This window comes from Rattus norvegicus, chromosome 5, assembly GCF_036323735.1.
Source record: "Rattus norvegicus strain BN/NHsdMcwi chromosome 5, GRCr8, whole genome shotgun sequence".
NCBI lineage: Eukaryota > Metazoa > Chordata > Mammalia > Rodentia > Muridae > Rattus > Rattus norvegicus.
In genome coordinates, this window is record NC_086023.1 from 96,381,535 (window position 1) to 96,406,105 (window position 24,571).

Sequence of the window (24,571 nt, forward strand, 5' to 3'; positions counted from 1 at the left end):
CAAGTTAATTTAGGAGGATCTCTCATATTAAAATTTACTTTAATATTCCAATGCCCTGTGCTTACAAAGAAAATATTGAGAGGCATCTGAGCTTGTGTGTATATAGTGCCACCAACTACCATTAACATTATGAGCTTACATCTTAAGCAGCCCAGAATTTTGAAATGTAGCCTAGTATGGAATTCTACAACAATGACTTTATGACATGTCTCAAATCAAAACTAAGAAAAAAGTCAATGAGCCTTTAATCAAGCAATGCCACTTTTGAAACTAACATATGTGTGCTTACTCATTTTATCATAAAAGGTAGATTTTAAGTTTGAATAACAAAGGAACAGTGAGCGGATTTATTTCTGGTTTCCTGTATCCCATGATTCCTATTGCTTTATCCACAATAGACAAGTAATTGCCTGCATTGTTTTCTTTGTGGTCCATTTCTTTCTGCCACATTCCTTCATTCATAATTCTGTATTCTGTGTTCTGTGTGTACTATTTGTAAGTGAATTAAAATAGACAGGAATTAAAAAAAACACATTCTAAAGCCATGCTTGTGTTAACTGTAATCTTACCATCGACTCACAGGTTAGGCGTTCAAAGAAAGTTCTCCACCCTGAGACCTAGAGAAACATAATACAAATCATGCTGTTAGTACTGACATTTAATTTTAATTCAAAAAATAGCAACTTTATGATCCAATTAGAAACTTTATTATATGATTTATAAATGTACATTTATTTTAACAGTTTTCACTACACTATTTGTCAGAAATATCATCACTCAACTCACATGATTTTTATGGATATTTAACATTCATTCCTTTTAGTTTGTCCATTTAAAGCACAGATTACAGAGGAACAGAAAGCTGTGCAGCCTTTCTTCTCATGAATCTATGGGAGATGGATCCATCTGCACACGTAACACGCTTCACAGATAGAATTCTACAGGGTAATCACCACTCATTCTTTACCAATGCCAATATGTACATTTATATAGCCATCCATATAAAATGAGCGTTTTGCACCATCAATGTGATTATAATACTATAATCCTATTCTACACTTTCTCTTATAAATGCTGGAGAATACAGAATTCCATATGACAATGAACATTTCATATCATAATTTTAAGGCTGTGCTCTACTCCATAGTGTAGAAGATATTTTTAGAAGTCATCAAAACTTACATTTATAGCTAACTTTATTGCCTTTAAGTTACTTGACTATGATCACTCCTGGCATTATTTGATAGATGACTCTGCCTTTGCAAATGCTTTATATCATTTTCATAATGTTTATTAACCAAAAATATTATTGATCTCTAAAATTTGCTGTTTCTAAATATATGCTTTTTAAATAAAAATAAAAAATTAATCCCATCTCAAGGAAGAAATAAGCAGCATTTGAAAACTCTTCAGAAATTCATAAATGAAAGTAGTATAGCAGGTGTTCTTCTGTATAGCCTCTAGCTGACTACAGTAAAAGTTAAAAAGAGATATACTAAAAGAAGCCCAGACATGTTGATTGCTTAATGGTTTGTGTTCTTTTGGAGACTCTATTTTCTACAAGTATTTATGTACTACTTTGCTTAACCTTAAGTCTCTAAAGAAAACATTGCATATGGCAAACAAGTATTGAATACATAACACAGGTCATCATATGTTAATATTTTACTTAAAAGAGTGATGGTAAAATATAATTAAATACCAGTATCGTGTGTATAAAAAGCAACACATCAAAATTTGATGTCTTCTGTTGATGTCTCTCTCTCTCTTTCTCTCTTTCTCTCTCTCTCTCTCTCTCTCTCTCTCTCTCTCTCTGTGTGTGTGTGTGTGTGTGTGTGTGTGTGTGTGTGTGTGTGTGTGTGTTTGTGGTCTAGAAATGAACCTGGGGTTTCTCAGTTACCAAAACATCTATTTTTGGTGTTGGAGGCAGTTTGTATTTTAGATCAGTTTCTTGTTTCTGCTGGAACTTACTGCTTGGAGTTGGTTAGGTGGCATCATGCCCCTGGGATATACTTGTCTCTGCCTTTCCAGTGCTGGAATTCCAGTTGTGTGACAGCACACCAACCATTTTTATGTGAGATCTGAGGATCAAACTCAGGTCCTTATATTAGCATAGCAAGCAATTTTCCAATGAAAGCCCTCTCCAGATGACAGCCTTGCTTTCTTATTCTGCAGGGTGAAAGGTCATTTTTCAAGTCTTGAATAACGAATGCTCACAAAATCTCAGCTGAGGTCATCAGACAATTTGGTGGAAGAGATTTGAGGTATCCAAAATATTTGATTCTTGATGTATAGTGCTAAACTCCTGTTTCTGGCATTTGATATTAGACTTCCCATTGCTAATTTAATACTGTCTGTTCTTCAGTATCCCATAGATGCTTTGATAGTTTCCCCTTACAAGTCACAAAGCACATTAACGTTTTACATACTCCAGAGTATTCTTTCTAGTGTCACCCTATTGCCACTGTCAGTGAAGGAAAAAGAATGAGAGAAGCATGGTTCATATATACTTCCTATTGTTACAGGAAATCGTACCACACACAAGAGCCTAGAGAAGACTTAACACTATGTTTTAAGAAGACATATAGCACTTAACTTCCAAAATAGTGGTCTTAGTGGTCTTTCTTACTACTCTTCCTTTTTATTAACAGATGCAATAAGTTAATTTTTGGTAGCACAATTAAAGGTTGAGATTTTAAGATAAACATTTGGCTAAAACTAAATATTATTTTGCCAAAATGAGCTGAATGAATATGGAAATTAAAAATGTTGTTATTTTCTTATTCCTCCTTACTCCCCTCTTACCCCCTCTTGCGCTTTATTCTTTGGGGCTCTTGACCCCTTCCCCATGCTCCTCCTCCACATGCCCATAGCTGTCTGCCTTTCTGCTCTTCCAGTCTTCTCACATTAAGTGTCTCCACGTGGAAAAATATTGTTATTCATATCATATTATTAAAAATTAATATCAAACATTTCTATTTGGTGTAATACAGAAAACAATTCACTTTTAATGCCTTTTTAGCAGTATCACTTGCTAGATTACTTTCTCAGAAACTATATTGCATATTTTTAATTTTAAATAGAATCTTTTAACTAAATAATTGAATTTAAATATAAAAATCCCATGGGATTTGTGTTCTCTAGATTCACCAAGAATGTGTATCTGAGTTTGTTACATTAATAAAAATCCAAAGGCCTTTTTTATCTGTATTACTGACATTATTATATTGATTAGATATAGCAGGTGTGTACATTATAAATCACTGTTCAGATTTACATTTAGGGATTCAGAAATAATACTGAAGTCATCTGATAATTTGTCCCCCAAGGTTAAATTCAAAGAGGTAATTTCAAGCATTTATGAAGCCTAATGCAAAAGTGTGGTTCACTCCAAACTTAATTTATCTTTTTCAATGATTTGTGGGGTTATACTCGGGCAAAGATATGAAATATTGGGACATATTTAAACATGAAAAGGACAATTTAACCTGACATGCATAAATAACTCTGTTTAGAAGATGTTTCATGTAGAAGGACCAGTTATTAAACTGTCAATGCCATTGGCAATGAGTTAGTTTTACCCTTGCTACACTTCAGGAAATTTCATTTCTCATAAGATTTTAACAATGCAAACTTATCATTTTAATGATGCGAACTTTTTTCAGCTAGTTACATTTGGAATATCAAGTAAGTCACAAAATTCTACACTAAAATAAACAATGGACAACTTAAAATATATTACTGTAGATTTTCTCGATCTAATACCTTAAACTTATCAGGTCAAAGTATAATACTTTAGCATTCCTCAGAATGTTATAGCTCAGACAAATATAGCCCAGAACGTTAGTTAGCAGTTTTGTAATAGTAACAGTTAGAGAACACATGCCATTTCTCCAGAACCATGTAAAATATTCCATTTCTCACCTCAGCTCCACACAATCTTGCTAGCTATTTTTACATCATAAGCATAAATCTCTCTCTGTCTCTGTCTGTCTCTGTATGTGTGAGTATGAGTGTGTGTGTGTGTGTGTGTGTGTGTGTGTGTGTGTGTGTGTGACATGAATGTGGGTACCTGTGTGTGTCAGAAGAGGATATCAGATTCCCTGCAGCTGTAGTTACAGAAAGTTGTGGACACCTAACATGAATACTAAGATCTAAACTGTTGTCTTCTGGAGAGCAGAACATGTTCTTAACTCTTAAATCATCTCTCCGTCTCTTGATTCTTTTGATAAAGAAAAGTGCAATAAAAGACAGTTCCATTTTAATCTGTTTAAAAGAACTTAAAGTTATAACTTCAAAAAAATACATACTATACAATGCTATCCAACTATAAGAATGAAATCACAAGATTTTCAGGGAAATTGATGGAAGTAGAAGAGATATTGAGTGGGACAATCCAGGCCCAAAAAGAGAAATATAACATGTTCTCCCTCATCTGTATTTACTAATGCTTAAATGTGTTTATTATAAGCTGATATGACTGCAGTATCCAGGACAGTAAAAGAGTATCAGAGAGAAGACGTAATAGATAGGAGAATAAAAGGGTACAGGTGATTTGAAGGGGTTAAATAAAAAAAGCAGTGAGGCAGTTTTAATTAGCTAAAGAGAAGGAGATAAATAAAGAAGGAAGAAGGAAGAGGATAAATTGACAGTAAAGAAGTCTAAAAAAAACAAAAGAGATCATATTACTACATAGTTACCTAAAATTACATATAATACATAAAGTCTGTATAGGTATATGCATATACATATATAGTTTAAGAAAAAAAATTATGAGCAAATAATGCTCCCTCTAAGAGGTATAAACAATCTAAACCCCAACACCAGGCATGACAAGTCCCCTTTGAGTTGTTGATCAACATTCTTTAAGGAACCCTCACTTTCCGGTGACTTTTCAGTTGTAGAAGGTATCTGCAATGCACATTAGACAAAGGGCCCAGAGAATATGAGCAGGAATTGACCTGAAAACATCCTTTCTAAGCAATAGCTTTCATGATACCATGAGACAGAAACAAACTATTGGGTAATAGTCCTATCCAATTTTATTACCCATGAACCACAACACTAACCAGCATGGCACAGTAACACTAAGGATGCAGTAGTGGCACGCACACTTGGTGGCAACCAATAGCTCTAAAATTGTATTTAAGGCCTGATCAACAGAAGTGAAATGTTGCCTAGTAGTGGTAAACTAGTCAAATGCAGGCTGCAGGAGGTATTAAAGCATATATAACCAATATAACAAATAAATGACCTATATAAGCTATATATAACCTATAACTGTCACCTACTAGACCAACAAACTATCGAGCTATTTACTAAATCTTTATCTTTATAGCTGCAGGGAAATGTAGCCCTTATCCCTCATCAAAGAAATTTCTCTTTGCAAACGAAGACCATTACAGGAAACCAAAATTGATAAACATGTAGAGAATAAGGTGTTGTGCTGTGTTTAGTCCCAACTGATCTATTTACAGTGCAATCGCTGCACCTAAAGCTCACTGGCAATTGCAGAAGAGGGGGTGCAAGATTGTGAGAGCCTGAGGAACCGGAAGTTTGCTGTGAGGTTGTGTTGTTTAGAAGTGTCAGAGATGCCAAATTCATCAAGTCTCATTATCAGGGCTACATAAACAAAATGAAGGCTACTGAACAAAGAGGAAAACATTTGACATGCTAACATGGAAAGGTGAAATTTCTCAGAGACTCAACTTCACACAGTAAAATACAGCCAATTGCAGAATCATAAGAACATGAGAAATAGTCTTCTCCAGAGAAGGACTCTCCAATTGCTTATCTAATAAAAAGTGGCCAATCTTGAGATCATATTCATACAAGTAAGTTGACATGGCCTGAGAAAGTTCTATTTATGTATTTAGAAATATGTATGTATGTGCCAATAAATTTGTGATAGATGTATGAGGTGAGGGTTGGAAGTAGAAAAGGGTAGAGGAGAAATCATGTATTGTGAAAAACAAGTAAAGAGAAGACCAAGCTCCCAATTTCAAAGCAAACCATCAGGAATTGTAGATAAGTTCTAAAGTTTCCAGCTTAAAGCTCTAATATACAATGATAAATGTTAGGGCATGACTGCCAGGGCATGTTTGATTGGCCAAATGCTAAACTTATGCCATGTATTATAAATCAGGCATGTCTTAATTTTGTTTTGGTTTTGGGAATAAATTTTATAAGGTATAAGATTTTATTAAAATATAAATTTTATATGATATATGGATAATTTTGACAAGAGTTATCAAAAACACTTTCTAAAAATATATGTTGTGACTTTAAAATGAAAACCTTTTAAATCCTACTTTGAGGCTGTTAAGCTTATCTCCGAAGCCCAGCTCTCTTTATCTTTGCAAGCAACATATGTGACGGAAAAGCCGAATGCTTGTATGAAATTCTGCACATTTTAAGTTCTCATTAAATCAATAACAAATAGCTGAATGGCATAATAGAAACAATCACGGTTACAATTCTAGCAGAACAGACACTCTCTTTTGGATGTTAGATTTTACTGGGTCTCAGAAATGTCCACGTGGCCTAAATGTCTCTCCAAATCAGATCTTTTTCTGACAAATCATGTTTTAAATGCAGGAAAACTTGGAATTCTAGACAGTCTATTAAGTCATTTTGTCATTTTGTAAAGGTGTCATGGAACTCTCAAATGGTATAGAATGACAATTCAGTACAGTTCTATTACTCTGAGAATGCTCATGAATTATTTGCCTGCCATTAATATAATATTAGTGGATGTGAAGTATAGATTGGATGAATATAGTATGAGTTAATAGATTCAAAGTTTTGCAGCGGGTATTTTTAAAGATCTGTGTGCCTTTTGACATCATCAAATACTATTACGATTCCTTTACAAGACATTTAGGATATCCCATGGCTAATCTGTCAAGAATTGTAGACCTAGTTTAATTCATCTCTGCATTAAGTTAACCCCTGATTTTAACAAGATTTATGAGCCATTGTAGTAAAAGAGTAGTCCATGTTCTTGATATCATGATACTAATCTGCATGTTGAAGTGTTGTGTCACAGAATATGGAAAGTGCTGTCTTTATCTTCTGTCCTCATAATGTTTGGACAGGTTGCAGGTCCTGCTGGCCTACTGCAGCAGTCATGCAGATCACCCTCTTTGTTTTCCTCCAACCCCCTCTAGTTGACCAACAAAAGTTAATATTGCATCTCAGTTTTGCATGGATTTTTTTTCCTTCAATCTAAAAGAGGTTTGCGTATAAAAATAGAAAGAAAGTACTTAGGGTTTTTTGTTGTTAGTGCTGCTGCTGGTGGTGTTTTGCTTGTTTTTGTTATGTTTTGTTTGGGGGCATATAAGGTAATTGGCTGGACTAATGGAGATTGGATTACTTTGTCTTCCCTTTCCTGCCCTCTTCTTCTACTACACTCTTACTCTCCCTCCTTTTCTATGCCTACTTGGTCTACATTTCTTACCCAGAACAAAAATCAACTCCAGATGCAGGCTTTATTAAAAACTTCCAGGCAATATGCAGTAAATTTTAAAATAACTTACAAAAATGTGAATTAAAGGTTGATAGTACTAAAAATTTGCATAATAATTCATATATTATAAGATTTTCTTATTTAAAAAAAAACCTTAATGTGTTGCCCAATCTCTGGAAGTGCTCAAAGATCACATGAGTCAAGCACTTGAAAATACAAGAGTATGCAAAAAATGGACTGAAATAGATTTTCGTAATTCAGGAAATAAGGCCAAAAGTCCACTAAAGGGATTGTATGAATTAAAAATCTTCCATACAGTCAGGAGAACAGGAATGGCAATTGTCAGTAGCCTGTAGACTGGGGAAATGTCTTCATTAAATACGTGTCTGAACAGATTAATATCCACAACATACAAACAACTAAAATTTAAACAACAAAATCAGCAAGGGTTTGAACATTTTACCTTCCCACTATCATAAAGATGCAGAAAAAACAGGCAATGATGGGAAACAAACATGTTACTTTTTCCTATTGGCAGGAAGGTAAAATAGTCCAGAGTCTGTAGAAATTTATGGAGGTTTCTCCAAAACCTACAAATAGATATGCTCTCTGAATGCCTATCCTGCCCCTGAGTATTTACCTTAAAGACTTCATGTTAAATATCACAGACACACTTGCACATCTGTTCATGTAGCACCAGTCACCACAACTACGTTGTGGAGTCCAGCACAGAGCAGATAAAGATGGAAGGCCGATGCAGTGAGACTGTACTTTTAGCAAAGATGAAGTCATATCATTGTAGGAAAATGGGTCCAAATTGACATAATCACATTGAGTGAATTAAGTCAGTTTCAGAATGACAAATACTGTATATATATTCACCGTTTTTTTCCTAGACGTTATATAGTTACATACGATCATTTATTTGTATTTTAAAGAAAAGTATAATGAAAGTAGAAGGGTTTAGAAGCATTAAGTTGGGGCTGAGAAGAAGGGAGGAGTGAGAATAAATGGATACATGAGGGATGCACAATGTATGATGTATAACTATATTAACACTTTTTACTTAAATTTAACATTTTCTATTAATGATGTGTAGGCTTTATATGGTTGACAAGAATAACTTATATGCCAAATAGATAAATTTAACAAGGTCTTCCAAACTGATGAAAGTCAAATGCTGACACTATTTTAATTTTCCTGAATTAACATTTCCCACATCAAGTTCAGTAGAACTTAAACAAAGACAATATTCATCTCCAAACCTATGAATCATGAATGGATACTGCATTAAAAAAGGTAATATTCTGTAACTGTCAAAATTAATCCAATGATTCTTTAGTCACTGGGGATTGTCATTTTAGAACTTCTGTAAGGATGTAGACAAGTTCACACAATGAGTTTAACCTATATGTAAATTAATAATTGGTGACCATGGCAAATTTCATCTACATCTCATCTGTTAAACCCTGTCAGCTAAGCTCAAGAGACACTCTCTCAGGCACAGTCTGGGCTGTAAGCTCCTCACTCCCTGTGTTAGATAGCATTAAAGAACATTCCTTGAAGAATAACCGTCGTAGATGCTGTGGCTTGGATTATCTTAGGAGATAATGGACGTGGGACTGGAGGAAAAATATAGTTCTGTTGAATTGAATGATAATAGAGCAAGAGGAAAATTTAAGGCTATTTAAACAAAATATGGATGACAAATACCAAGTAGCTGTGATTGTGAAGGCATTTTCATGCCACATTCCATAGCTGTGGAAATTTCTCAACGAGGGAGACGGAGAAAGACTGCCTCATAGGGCAGTACTAGGGAAGAGTCAGAAGACAGATCACTGAAAATATATATAAAATCCACCTGATACTTAGCTTTCATTAGAACTAATACCTACTCCTCCAAACAGCACCTAGAGGATTCATCCCTTCTTCAGGACGGTATTGCACCACTGTCCATACAGAAATGTGGCCCAGTGTATGACTTGCTTCTGACTCTTTTATTAGGTAATGAAACAGTGATCCAGAAGCCTGAAGGCGACTTGATCAGCAGCAAACTGATTGAAGCCTTTGTTACCTTCAGCACAGTATGGGAAAGGACGCATCACTACTCCAAAGACGACAAACTGTGCCAAGTTGTGTAGTTTCTAAAACTCTCCTGTCTGTGGCATTGGCACTGCCAATCCCATAGGAATCATTTGAAATATAAAACAGAGCTCCTGGTGATATAGAGCAAGAAGTTATTTTCAATTGAGTATAGCAAGATACACGGTAAAGACATTCTATCATATGTACAATTAACTGTTCTCTCTGTCTCAAAGTAAGCTGATAAAAGAGTTCATACAAAAAAATTCTGCTTGCATCCTCAGACAAATTCTTTTCACACAAACTTTGCTATGAGTGAATAATTAGGCAAAATATATTCACCCAAATATGACCACACCATCACTCATGCATATGTAAAGGAAAACATGCTGACTATTTCTTCTTACATTAAATATCTAATAATTCACACATTATATTAATGCAACATGTAGGCCAAATGTCAAGTTAATATTTAAAGACATTTAAGTGAATATTTTGGAGCCAAGAGGGCAGATAAAATAGATAGCATACAAATGACTAATTTCCATATAAGTATGCACCATGTCTGTGTGATTAGCATGTTATATAAACAGTGTTTTATTTTCATTGAAATTCCAAAGGTTCCTGTGAATCTCTTAAAATTTTTCAAAAGGGAAACTCTATAATGTTCATAGCAGTTTTTTTTTTTGGAATAGCCAGAAACTGGAAACAACCCAAAGATCCTTCACCTAAAGAATAGATACAGAAAATATGGTTCATCTACACAGTGGAATACTATTTGGCTTTTAAAAACCAGTACATCGTGAAATTTGCAGGCAAATGGATGAAATTAGAAAATAGCATCCTGAGTGAGGTAACTCAGACCCAAAAGAACATACATGGTATGTACTCACTGACAAGGGGATATTAGCAAATAAATAGAGAATGCCCATGATCTACCACAGAGACCCTAAGAAGTAAAACAAGAAGGAAGGCCCAAGTGAGGATGTTACAATCCCATTTAGAAGGAGAAACAAAATGATAATGGAAGATAGAGGGAGGGAGGAACTGGGTGCAAGAAGGGAGTGAGAAGGGATAGGTGGGGCACGATCAGGTATGAGCAGAGATAGGAGAGAAGCCCAGAGATCCAGGAGAATGAATGGAAGTATGCAGCTGTTGGAGGTGGGCGGTTGGGATAACCTGAAAATTCCAAAGACCTAGAATGTGGGAGGCTCCCAGGACTCAATATGGGTGACCTTAGCCAAAATGCCCAATAGTGGCAATACAGAAGCTGAGGTGATCACCTCCAGCAGTCATACAGGACCCCTAGTAGAGGGATGTGGACATCGACTACAAAACTTTCAAACTCAAATTGCTCCTGGTTAAAAGAAATACAGTGACAAAAATGGGGCAGAGATAAAAGGAAAGGCTAACAAGTAACAGGCTGAACTTTGGATCCATTCTATGGGTGGGCACCAAACCATGAGAGTATTAGTGATGCTATGTTGTGCTTGCAAACAGAAGCCTAGCATGGCTATTCTCTCAGAACCTCTACCAGCAGCTGGCAGATAGAGATGCAGATAGTCACAGCCAAGCATTGGATAGAGGCCAGGGACCACTGTGAAAGAGTTAGAGGAAGAATTGATGAAACTGAAGGGGATGGCAACCCCATAGGAAGAGCAGAGTGTCAACCTCTAGAAGCTCCCAGGGATTGAGTTACCATCCAAAGACCAAATATACATGGCCTAGACCAAGATGCCAGGGCACTTGTGTAGCAGAAGGCTTCCTGGTCTGGCTTCAGTGGTAGAGAATGTGTCTAAACCTTTAAAGACTTGATACAAAGTGGGGCCAAAAGAGGGTGTCCTCTCAGAGTTGAAGAGAAGGGGATACGACGGGAAGAACTCTGTAAGGGGGAACTAGGAAAGGGAGCAATATTTTGGTTGTACATAAGTAAAATAACTAATAAAAATAGAACAAAAGACCCAAATAATATAAAGTACCTCGGTGTGACTTTAACCAAGCAAGTAAAAGATCTGTACAATAAGAACTTCAAGACTCTGAAGAAAGAAATTGAAGAGGACCTCAGAAGATGGAAAGATCTCCCATGCTCATGGATTGCCAGGATTAACATAGTAAAAATGGCCATTTTACCAAAAGTGATCTACAGATTCAATGCAATCCCCATCAAAATACCAATCCAACTCTTCAAATAGTTAGACAGAACAATTTGCAAATTCATCTGGAATAACAAAAAACCCAGGATAGCTAAAACTATCCTCAACAATAAAAGGACTTCAGGGGGAATCACTATCCCTGAACTCAAGCAGTATTACAGAGCAATAGTGATAAAAACTGCATGGTATTGGTACAGAGACAGACAGATAGATCAATGGAACAGAATTGAAGACCCAGAAATGAACCCACACACCTATGGGCACTTGATTTTTGACAAAGGAGCCAAAACCATCCAATGGAAAAAAATAGCATTTTCAGCAAATGGTGCTGGTTCAATTGGATGTCAACATGTAGAAGAATGCAGATCGATCCATGCTTATCACCCTGTACAAAGCTTAAGTCCAAGTGGATCAAGGACCTCCATATCAAACCAGATACACTCAAACTAATAGAAGAAAAACCTAGGGCAGCATCTCGAACACATGGGCACTGGAAAAAATTTCCTGAACAAAACACCAATGGCTTATGCTCTAAGATCAAGAATCGACAAATGGGATCTCATAAAACTGCAAAGCTTCTGTAAGGCAAAGGACACTGTGGTTAGGACAAAACGGCAACCAACAGATTGGGAAAAGATCTTTACCAATCCTACAACAGATAGAGGCCTTATATCCAAAATATACAAAGAACTCAAGAAGTTCGACAGCAGGGAGACAAATAACCCTATTAAAAAATGGGGTTCAGAGCTAAACAAACAATTCACAGCTGAGGAATGCCGAATGGCTGAGAAACACCTAAAGAAATGTTCAACATCTTTAGTCATAAGGGAAATGCAAATCAAAACAACCCTGAGATTTCACCTCACACCAGTGAGAATGGCTAAGATCAAAAACTCAGGTGACAGCAGATGCTGGCGAGGATGTGGAGAAAGAGGAACACTCCTCCATTGTTGGTGGGATTGCAGACTGGTACAACCATTCTGGAAATCAGTCTGGAGGTTCCTCAGAAAATTGGACATTGAACTGCCTGAGGATCCAGCTATACCTCCCTTGGGTATATACCCAAAAGATGCCCCAACATATAAAAAAGACACGTGCTCCACTATGTTCATCGCAGCCTTATTTATAATAGCCAGAAAATGGAAAGAACCCAGATGCCCTTCAACAGAGGAATGGATACAGAAAATGTGGTACATCTACACAATGGAATATTACTCAGCTATCAAAAACAACGAGTTTATGAAATTCGTAGGCAAATGGTTGGAACTGGAAAATATCATCCTGAGTGAGCTAACCCAATCACAGAAAGACATACATGGTATGCACTCATTGATAAGTGGCTATTAGCCCAAATGCTTGAATTACCCTAGATCCCTAGAAAAAACGAAACTCAAGACGGATGATCAAAATGTGAATGCTTCACTCCTTCTTTAAATGAGGAAAAAGAATACCCTTGGCAGGGAAGGGAGAGGCAAAGATTAAAACAGAGACTGAAGGAACACCCATTCAGAGCCTGCCCCACATGTGGCCCATACATATACAGCCACCCAATTAGACAAGATGGATGAAGCAAAGAAGTGCAGACTGACAGGAGCCGGATGTAGATCGCTCCTGAGAGACACAGCCAGAATACAACAAATACAGAGGCAAATGCCAGCAGCAAACCACTGAACTGAGAATAGGTCCCCTGTTGAAGGAATCAGAGAAAGAACTGGAAGAGCTTGAAGGGGCTCGAGACCCCAAAAGTACAACAATGCCAAGCAACCAGAGCTTCCAGGGACTAAGCCACTACCTAAAGACTATACATGGACTGACCCTGGACTCTGACCCCATAGGTAGCAATGAATATCCTAGTAAGAGCACCAGTGGAAGGGGAAGCCCTGGGTCCTGCTAAGACTGAACCCCCAGTGAACTAGTCTATGGGGGGAGGGCGGCAATGGGGGGAGGGTTGGGAGGGGAACACCCATAAGGAAGGGGAGGGGGGAGGGGGATGTTTGCCCGGAAACCGGGAAAGGGAATAACACTCGAAATGTATATAAGAAATACTCAAGTTAATAAAAAAAAAAATATATATATATATATATAAAAGAAAGCAGTTCATACAAGTATCTGCCTAATCAAAATAAAACTATGCAAAGTTTAAAGTAAAAATGGAAACTGAACCATTTGTAAGATCATTTAAGGTTGTTTTTAATACAGGTGGTGCATTTATTTTTAATGTACATAATATGTCATAATTATTGTTTTTGAGCCTTACATATTATATAATTAGATTGTTTATTTTTTGACCCAATTGGTAAGATATAATTGCCCACCTAAACATACAAAGCCCAGTACCATCCATCCCTTAAGAACATTTGTAACAACCTTTAAAGGTACAGCGTAGAATCTTAATGTCACCCGCCATATTGTCCTGCTACAGCTTCTCTCCTTCTCCCGCCTCTCTCCCAGATTGTATATTTTTTACTTTGTATTGATTGTGGCAGCCTCTACTTTTAAGCATAGTTTTGATATATATTTTAAAATGATGCAGCAATATTTTCTGTTGTCAAGTGGGCATTCTATTGTTTAACAGTAAGCACCAAAATCAGATATGTAACTTAGCTGCTCTAAGAGTGAGAGGAAATGAATTTTTATTGGGGTTTACCAATACTATTTATTTGAATATGTGAATTCTTAATTATTTTTCTACTCTTAGATCTTTTCTCTATATAATCTGACTGCAGAAATTGTGACTTCTGCATCCCTTCAGTATTATTATATAGAAAGGCATAATTTCTATTCTCACTAACAAGACACAGTGTTAAAAAGGTAAGTTCAATGGCATGTTTTCAACAGACGACACTCTAAGGCATGTGACAAGGTGACTTGGGACACACAGATTGCCTTTTACAATAGTGTATACAAATACCCCAGATGCTTATGGAGACTAAAATATTTCAGGAACTAGATGCAAAGTTTTCAGAGTGAAAAATAAGCTTAATATTTTTCATCCCAATTCATGAAGGTATACTGAGTATGTGGAAGAAGCTTCCAGCTCAAAGGTTTTGTTCTGTGGGTTCTAAGGTATTGCTTCTAGCTATGTTATGCCTGGATCTTTGTCTTTTGATGAATAATGGCTGCTCCTGCTACAATAAAGCTCAGGCATTGGAGCACTGCATTTATAGAGAAGGAGAAATAAAGACAGTGGGGTTTGGACGAGATGGTGTCTGAGGGTGAAGTCCTGATAGTAAAACCCACAGCTGGGTGGGTCTGTAATGCAACACAGGCTATGTGTTCACTCTGCCACTCAGATATGGAGGTTCTCTCTCTCTCTTCTCTCTCTCTCTCTCTGTGTATGTGTGTGTCTGTGTGTGTGTGTGTGTGTGTGTGTCTGTGTCTGTATGCCTGTGCATGTGTGTTTGTGCTCAATTCAGAGCTCTTCATACAGAACTGCTAGTCATGTTGATACAATTTTGTAACACGAACTGATTAAAAACTTTTGACACTTTAATAAAAAAAGACTAACTGCTGTGCTATTTTATTAATAAAAAAAAAACTCAGGTGACAGCAGATGCTGGCGAGGATGTGGAGAAAGAGGAACACTCCTCCATTGTTGGTGGGATTGCAGACTGGTACAACCATTCTGGAAATCAGTCTGGAGGTTCCTCAGAAAATTGGACATTGAACTGCCTGAGGATCCAGCTATACCTCCCTTGGGTATATACCCAAAAGATGCCCCAACATATAAAAAAGACACGTGCTCCACTATGTTCATCGCAGCCTTATTTATAATAGCCAGAAGCTGGAAAGAACCCAGATGCCCTTCAACAGAGGAATGGATACAGAAAATGTGGAACATCTACCCAGTGGAATATTACTCAGCTATCAAAAACAATGACTTTATGAAATTCGTAGGCAAATGGTTGGAACTGGAAAACATCATCCTGAGTGAGGTAACCCAATCACAGAAAAACACACATGGTATGCACTCATTGATAAGTGGCTATTAGCCCAAATGCTTGAATTACCCTAGATGCCTAGAACAAATGAAACTCAAGACGGATGATCAAAATGTGAATGCTTCATTCCTTCTTTAAAAGGGGAACAAGAATACCCTTGGCAGGGAATAGAGAGGCAAAGATTAAAACAGAGACAGAAGGAACACCCATTCAGAGCCTGCCCCACATGTGGCCCATACATATACAGCCACCCAATTAGACAAGATGGATGAAGCAAAGAAATGGAGGCCGACAGGAGCCAGATGTAGATCTCTTCTGAGAGACACAGCCAGAATACAGCAAATACAGAGGCGAATGCCAGCAGCAAACCAGTGAACTCAGAACAGGACCCCCGTTGAAGGAATCAGAGAAAGAACTGGAAGAGCTTGAAGGGGCTCGAGACCCCAAAAGTACAACAATGTCAAGCAACCAGAGCTTCCAGGGACTAAGCCACTACCTAAAGACTATACATGGACTGACCCTGGACTCTGACCCCATAGGTAGCAATGAATATCCTAGTAAGAGCACCAGTGGAAGGGGAAGCACTGGGTCCTGCTAAGACTGAACCCCCAGTGAACTAGATTGTTGGGGAGATTGCGGCAATTGGGGGAGGATGGGGAGGGGAACACTGATAAGAAAGGGGAGGGGGGAGGGGGATGTTTGCCCAGAAACCGGGAAAGGGAAAAACACTCGAAATGTATATAAGAAATACTCAAGTTAATAAAAAAAATAGAATAAATGGAATAAATGTCAGGGATGGCAAAAAAAAGAATGTAATCGAGCAATTCAATCTAACTGAAAAATAAATATTATATAACTTAATAAACTAATTTTTTATTTTTAAAAAATTAAACATTAGGGGAAGCTCACTGGAGTATCTTTCATTGCTTGCTAATAATAATTATGTAAGTAAAATATTTATTTTATAAATATTATTATTTAATATTTAATAATATCTGATAACAAATATTAAAATATTTTTATGAGTCAATTGATATTTTAATACATAAATATTTTTGAATGGGACCCTCACTACATAAATCATTTGCAATGTTACTCTAATCTTACAAAGTCTAAAAAAATATATAAGGCATAATTTATTGTCATTGTTTTGTCAGATAATGATGACAGAAATAATCTAGACAAAGAAGTGAGTAAATGTTAATGACAGGGAGGAGAGGTGGCTCACTTGTCCTATTACTTAAGAACTTACATTGGGAACCACACATTGGTTGGCTCAAGATCACCTGATGCATAGATTCAATGGCTCTCACATCCTATTCTGTCATCCTTAGGTCCCTAGAGAAATAGACAATTCACTCGCACACTATCCTAGTTTGCTTTCTTTGCTGCAGTAAAATAATCTAACACAAAGCATTCTGGAAGTAACAGAGTTTTCGTTTTGTTTTGTGTAATATTGTGTTGTTGTTGCTCTCAATGTTAACTTGACACAAGCCAACAATCGTTTTTTTTCCATCTTTATTAATTTGAGTATTTATTTACATTTCAATTGTCATTCCCCTTCCTGGTTTCCGGGCCAACATCCCCCTAACCCCTCCCCCTCCCCTTTTGTATGTGTGTTCCCCTCCCCATCCTCCCCCCAACAATCACACCAACAATCTTAATTAAGAAAATGCTCTTGGCCATTCTGATTGGTGTGAGCTGGAATCTTGAGGTTGTTTTGATTTTATTTCCCTGATAATTAAGGATGTTGAGCATTTCTTTAGGTGGTTCTCAGCTATTCACTATCGCTCAGTTGAGAATTCTTTGTTTAGTTCTGTACCCCAATCAGTTGGTTGCCATTTTGTCCTATTGAAAGAGTCATTTTTCTTACAGAAGCTTTTGAGTTTCATAAGGTCCTATTTGTCGATTGTTGGTCTTAGAGCATAAACCATTGGTTTTCTGTTGAGAAAATTTTCTCTGTGCCCATGGCTCTTCCCCAGTTTTTAGAATCTTCCTCAATTTCTCTCCTATTAGTTACAGTGTATCTGGTTTTATGTGGAGTTCCTTGATCCACTTGGACTTCAGCTTTGTACAAGGAGATAAGAATGGACCGATTTGCATTTTTCTACATGCTGACCCCCAGTTAAACCAGCACCATTTGTTGAAAATGCTATCTTTTTTTCCCACAGGATAGTTTTAGTTCCTTTGCCAAAGATCAAGTGACCATAGGTGTGTGGGTTAATTTCTGTGTCTTCAATTCTATTCCATTCATCTATCTGCTTGTCTCAGTACCAATACCATAAAGGTGTTTTTTTTTATCACTATTGCTCTGTAATATAGCTTATAGGCAGGGATGGTGATTACCCCAGAAGTTCTTTCATTGTTGAGAATAGTTTTCATTATCCTGGGATTTTTGTTATTCCAGGTGAATTTGCAAATTATTCTTTCTAACTCTATGAAGAATTGAGTTGGAATTTTGATGGGGATTGCATTGAATCTGTAGGTTGCTTTTGGCAAGATGGCCATTTTATTATATTAATCCTGCCAATCCACGAGCATGGGAGATCTTTCCATCTTCTAAGATCTTCTTCGATTTCTTTCTTCTGAAACTTGAGGTTCTTATCATACAGATCTTTCACTTATTTGGTTGGAGTCAAACCAAGTTATTTTATATAATTTGTGACTATTGTGAAGGGTGTCATTTCCCTAATTTCTTTCTCACCCTGTTTAGCCTTTGAGTAGACAAAGGCTACTGATTTGTTTGAGTTAATTATATCCAGCCACTTTGTTGATTTTTTTTTTGAATCAGGTTTAGGAGTTCTCTGGTGGAATTTTTGGGGTCACTTAAGTATACTATTATATCATTAGCAGAGAGTGATATTTTGAATTATTCTCTTCCAATTTGGATCCCTTTGTTGTCTAATTGCTTTGCTATGACTTCAAGTATTATTTTGAATAAGTAGGGAGAGAGTGGGCAACCTCGTCTAGTCCCTGATTTTAGTGGGATTGCTTCAAGTTTCTCTCCATTTAGTTTGATGTTGGCTACTGGTTTGCTGTATATTGCTTTTACTATATTTATGTAGGGGCCTTGAATTCCTTGTCTTTCCAAGACTTTTATTATCAATAGGTATTGAGTTTTGTCAAAAGCTTTCTCAGCATCTAATGAAAATATCATATTTTTCTTTGACTTTGTTTATATAGTGAATTACGTTGATGGATTTCCATATATTAAAACATCCCTGTCTCCCTAAGATGAAGCCTACTTGATCATGATGAATGATCATTTTGATTTCTTGGATTCAGCTTGCGGGAATTTTTATTAAGCATTTTTGCATCGATATTCATAAGTGAAACACTAGTCAATATGGCTAAGATGAAGAACTCAGGTGAGAGCAGATGCTGGCAAGGATGTGGAAAAAGAGGAACACTCCTCCATTGTTGGTGGGATTGCAGACTGGTACAACCACTCTGGAAATCAGTCTGGAGGTTCCTCAGAAAACTGGACATAGTACTATGTGAGGACCTAGTTATAATACTCTGGGCATACACCCCCAAAATGCTCCAACATATACAAATGATACCTGATCCTTCATGTTCATAGCAGCCTTATTTATAATAGCCAGAAGCTGGAAAGTACCCAGATATCCTTCAGTGAAGGAATGATACAGAAAATGTGTTACATTTACACAATAGATTACTATTCAGCTGCTAAAAATAGTGACTTCATGAAATTCTGAGGCAAATGAATGAAATTAGAAAATTTCATCCTGAGTGAGGTAACCCAATCACAAAAGAACAAACATGATATGCACTCACATATAAGTGTCTATTAGTCCGAAAGCTCAGAATGCCCAAGATACAGGTTAGAGACTACAAGAAGCTCAAGAAGATGAAAGACCAAAGTGTGGATGCTTCAATTCTTCTTAGAAGGGGGAGTAAAATACTCAAGGGAGGAAATATGGAGATAAAATGTGGAGCAAAGACTGAAGGAAAGGCCATCCAGAGACTGTCCCACTTGGGGATCCCTTCTATATACAAACACCAAGCCCAGACACTATTACAGATGCCAGGAGGTTCTTGCTGACAGGAGCCTGATATAACTATGTCCTGAGATCCTCTGCCAGAGTCTGACAAATACAGAGATGGATGCTTGCAGCCAGCCATTGGACTGAGCACGCAGTCCCCAATAGAGAATTTAGAGAAAGGACTGAAGTAGCTGAAGATGTTTGCCACCCATAAAGAACAACAGTATCAACCAACCAGACTCCAAAAGCTCCCGGTGACTAAACCAAGAACCAAAGAGTACACATGGAGGGACCCAGGGCTCCAGTCGCATATGTAGGAGAGGATGCCCTTATCTGGCATCAATTCGATAAGAAGCTCTTGGTCCTGAGAATGCTAGATGCCCCAGTGTAGGGAAATGCTAGAGTTGGGAGGTGAGAGTGGGTGGGTCTGTGTGGGAGCACCCTCATAGAAGCAGGGGGAACAAGGATGTGATAGTGGTTTTCCAGTGTGGAAACCAGGAAAGGGAATAATATTTAAAAATATAAATAATTAAAATATCCAATTAAAAGGAAACAAAAAAATTTAAGAAAAGGTTCCCATTAGTTTGGCTACATTCAACTTTATGTGTTCATTTTCTTGATTAATTATTGATATGGTAAGACCGAGTCCAGTGTGAACAAAAACATCCTTATAAAGGTTGTTCTCTTGTGTATTTGTTAGCAAATGGAACAAGGCAGTAAACAGGTTTTCTCTATGGCCTCTGCTTCGATTCCTACTGCCAGGTCCCTTTCTTGTTTGTGAGCTGACTTCCCCAGTAATGAAGTGTGACCTGAGTGTTGGAAATTGACACAAAACCTTTACTCCTTAGCCTGTTTTTTTTGGGGGGGTGATATTTTGTCATAACATTTCTCCAGTGAGATCCCATCTTCCAAGATAACCTGAGTTTGTGTCAAGTTGAAAAAAATGAAGAACAATGAAAACAGCAACCCCAATAAAAAGTCCCACAAATCTAAACAGCACACCCAGACATAAACTCATGTGTGTACAGAAAAATAATAAATAATTTTCAACCTGAAGACTTTATTGTGTGAGCTTGTATATAAACTTATAAATGGTATGGTGATAACCTAACAGGCTTATGCACATAAAGAGGAGCTGCACTGAACTGTTGTTAGCTTACTTTCTAAATATTCAGCTGTAAAAAACTATAAACATGCTTTTCCCTCACTTTGAAATATCTTTCAGAGCTGTAAATTAGTCTTTATCTATTTGTAGATCTGAGAGCAGAAACCCGAAGATCACTGATGACACTAAAATACACTGTTTTGGCAAGATTATTCTGCTTGGAAAGAACCAAATGGATCAGAAAAAATGGAGGGAGCATGGAGGGAGAGAATCCTTTGTGATTAAAGAAGGCATGATTTGTAGGGGTGTCAACAGTTACTTGTAGGGAGGTTCCTAGTGAGTCTCTGAGAATAGCATGCACAGAAGTAATGAAATGGGATAGTTTCATTTGTCTACATTTATTCACAATGTTGGAATAGACTAAGCTTGAATATAATTGAAAGAAAAGATGTGGACAAAGAGGGAAAAAAGGCAGATGCATAGCCATTCCATCAATATATCAGCCAATCCAAGTAAGGAAAAGAAAAACCACTTTACCTCAGGGGAACAAACTCAAAATCTTAACTCTATTGTTTCTTCATTGCCCATAAAACTAAAAGGTAAGACTATGTTATTGAAGGTGCTCACCTTCATGCTCACCAGGTGCTAGACACAGTTAACTCAAACATTCTGTCAGATCATACTATTTAGGCTGCTTGGGACGTAATGATCACTAGTCTTTTTTTTTTTTTTTTTCGGAGCTGGGGACCGAACTCAGGGCCTTGTGCTTGCTAGGCAAGCGCTCTACCGCTGAGCTAAATCCCCAGCCCCAATGATCACTAGTCTTATCTACCTGATAACCCTATGAACTACAATACTAAACTTTCAGGCAAAATGTTATCCTGGGTATATTAGTAGCATGAATATTTTGAAGTAACCTATAACTCACTGATTGACTTTGAGGCCTTAAACTAAAAGGGGAAATCCATACCTCATATTGTAAATCCAGTCCAACACTGTAACCGAAGAGGTCTTAGGCCCCTTGGGACTTGGCTTTTACATTCCTTGAGAGAAGCCTGATATTGCTGCTCAGCTAAGTTGATGAGGCATCAATTTTCTTTTAAATTTCTACTTATATTTGCAGACAAAGCCTACTCTCAGGCTTTATTAAAGGAGTATTTGCAAGTGAATAAAATAAATGCATATGTAGGGAACTATGACCAGATAAGATTCTGAGACCAAAGATAGTTGATGGCTAAGCCCTAAGTTGGCATTTAAACCATCCTGGTAGGTCTCAGGGAACATTGCTGGAAAGGACGTATGAATCAAACGATAAGGACAAAGGTTGGGAAATGTCGTGACATAGCTACAGGAGGCCTGAGCTCAGAGCAGCTGCACCTACTGTCACTGGTTCCACACAAATCAGCTGTGGCTGGATTCATGACTCATGAGGCCATAACACTTGGTCTTGACAATTGACATTTAGAAATATAGAGCCATAATACCAAGTTGTGTAACCATTGGTGAGCCCATCATGCTCTAATGGATAGTTTTGAACTCAGTGTCACTCAAATGATCCAATTTAAACTCTGTAATACACAAAAGTTATGAATATTGCAAAGACAGTTGTAGGTAGGCAGAGAAGGTGGGGAGGAAAGAAGGGTAGATAATAGCAATATAAACAATATATTCATGTGTGGAACTTAAAAATATATTAGTAAAAATAAACAAGATAGGTAAATGAATAAAATTCACAAAACAGGAAATAAAATTGACCAGCAACGTGAAAAAACTTCAACACATTTTGCCATTTTAGAAAAAGCAAATAAAAGCTGTATTGATATTCCTTATCATTATAGTTAAAATGGTAGTCATAAAGAAAAACAAAGAATAAAAGAGTCCCTTATACACTGCTCATGGGGATTTAAAATAGTTGAGTTTCAAATATCTGCATAATTTATGATTTTTAATACTAAATAATTATTCAAAAGACTCCAAGCTATCACATTACAGTGATACTCACAGGCAAATGTTTCCTGCTGCACGATGTATAGTATCTTAATTATGAGGCAAGCTCTGTGTCGATCAACAACAAAATAATGGATAAGTAAGATGTATGTGTGTGTGTGTGTGTGTGTGTGTGTGTGTGTGTGTGTGTGTGTGGGTGAGAGAGAGAGAGAGAGAGAGAGAGAGAGAGAGAGAGAGTGCAGATACTTTTCAGCCATTCAGAAGGATGAACTTAAATTATTAAGTAGATGTGCAACCTGAAATATTAAGTAAATTAGGCCAATTGCCAAAAATTATTAATGTATGTTTTTTTGATTTGCAAGTCTAGAATTTATGTAGATTTATAAAGTGGCACATTTACAGATAGCATGAATGTTGAAATGAATATATACTGAGGAAAGTGGACTGATGCTGGGAGTTGGGCAAGAGAGAGAAGGGAGGTGAGAATGGGAGATTGTACTCAAGGTATATTACATACACGGTTAACTTAAAATAATAATAATAACAACAACAACAATAATAAAAACCTTTTTTAAAATTTAAAAAGTTAAAATGATTAGTTTCTAAAGGAAATAATTGATGACACAGATGAATCTGTGACTATAACAGAGTAAAATGCACAGAAGCATGTTGAGGTAATTTAAAGGGGTAAAGACCAATTAAAGAGAAAGAGGAAGCTTTTGCATGGCTGAATGTGGAGACTGATTGTCTCCTATTGTCACAGAACTCAATATCTTTGTGCTGCTCTTGTAAAGCAGGGGGTTGACTATGAGCTGAGTTCCTCAGCATTCTTCATGGCTTCAGGTAGCTGATACATGTCAGGACAACTAACATGTATCAAAACCTAAAAGAATGGAAGGACTGTGTGAGAATGTCATAGTGTGTGCCTACTACTCCAGTCGAATTTCACAACAGTAAAATCAGAGGTTCTGGTAGGTGCTGATGAACATGATATTTCCTAAGCCTTTAGGAAGAAAGAGGTTTTTAGTCATTTTATTAAACATAAGTTGGAATGTTTAGTAAAGAAGACAGGTGAATTATTGATATATGATCATATTTAGTTTTATATGTATCAGAGAGGAGTGGAATTTTAGTATTAAACTAATTTATTTTCATGTTTTATAATTTTTCTGCTGCAGAAAGTTTTCATGGTTTGGCATCAGAGGCATTTCATCTAAAAAGACAAACTGCAACATTAACTTTTATACGTTGTTTTGGACTGGACGCCTTGAACTTGTCTTTTATTTATTTTTTTTTTTTTGATTTTTTTTGAACTTGTCTTTTAAATAACCACCATTGCTACCATGGTTCACATTGCTGATCTATCATGTATCCACAGTCTGCTTTAGAAATTTAAACAATTTCTATAATTGTGGGAGTACATTTATAAAGACCTATTTTGATGAGGTCACCTCTGAATAATGTCCATGGCTTAACAGTGCCTTTCTGATCTTTACCATGCTAAATGACCTGTACTCCACATAGGGCCACAGCCTTTGGTGTCATGGTTGATCCTCATTGTTACCATAGAATTTAGAATCTCTGAAGCCAGTCTCCAAGGGTGTCTGTAAGGACATATTCAAAAGAGTCTATGGAGATGAGAAGACCTACCCTGGCTATGGGCAGCACCATTCTATGGGTTATGGTTTCAGACTGAATCCAACAGTGCATAGAGCACCAGTGTTCAATGCTCGGCTTTCCTTTAGGCAATGCAATGTGGCCAGCTGTTTCTTAAGCTCCAGCTCTCATGTTCTGCCTTTCAAAATAACCTTTATTCCCTCAGGTTATTTCTTGTAGATAGTCTGTTATAGAGAAACGAAGAGTAACTA

At 36.9% G+C, this 24,571-nt stretch overlaps 1 protein-coding gene across 44 annotated transcripts in view; it reads right to left on the bottom strand.

Annotated features, from left to right (window-relative positions):
• The window catches only part of Ptprd (protein tyrosine phosphatase, receptor type, D), a 2,322,278-nt gene that overhangs the window by 1,288,314 nt on the left and 1,009,393 nt on the right, over nt 1-24,571 (bottom strand). For all 44 annotated transcript variants that reach the window (XM_063288539.1, XM_063288540.1, XM_039111462.2 and 41 more), the window contains one exon: nt 570-617. The gene's annotated coding sequence lies outside the window, so the exon portion shown is untranslated. The remainder of the gene's footprint in view (nt 1-569; nt 618-24,571) is intronic.